The following is a 647-nucleotide window of genomic DNA, read 5'->3' on the forward strand; positions in this document are numbered from 1 at the left end:
TCTGAAAAAGAATTTTGAAAAATATTTCTTGCCGTTGTGAATAAAGACACTTTGGAGCTCACAGTTCCTGTGGTTTAGGAGGTGGTATCTGAATTCTCAATGATTACTCTGAGGAAAGGGGTAATGCAGCTGAAAGTCCTGACACACTGATTTTTGCACTTCTCTAATTCAGTAGCAGGAGCTCTGCATCAGGAACAGTGTAAGAGAGGCCTGAGCTGTGTTTTTAAAAGGCCTATAAATGCAGCGTATTATTATGTGTACAGTAGGCATGCATGCAAGAGTAAAAACAATGAAATCCTGATATTAATTCATTTGGCATAAAAAAACCCAACAGAACAGAAGGAAGTAGGAGAACAGCAAGGGCACAAATTGTTCCTCATGGCCTATGCCACTGACAAGTCACTACATCTCTGAGTGGAAATTTCCATGCATATTAATAATCATGAACTCATTTAGTAGATTTTGTGTCTCAGAAAGAAACCTAAGCAACAGCATTTCAGAAGCAGCTTTCCCAAGATTTTTGCAACATAGTGAACTGTGGAAAAAGCACTAGACACACTAACAGGAAAGGCCAAAGTGCAAAAATATTTTTAATTTCAGGTATTAGAATTTACAAAAGCATCCAACCCCTTTCTGATAAATTCCCT

Source organism: Merops nubicus, unplaced genomic scaffold (assembly GCF_000691845.1).
Source record: "Merops nubicus isolate BGI_N331 unplaced genomic scaffold, ASM69184v1 scaffold34652, whole genome shotgun sequence".
NCBI lineage: Eukaryota > Metazoa > Chordata > Aves > Coraciiformes > Meropidae > Merops > Merops nubicus.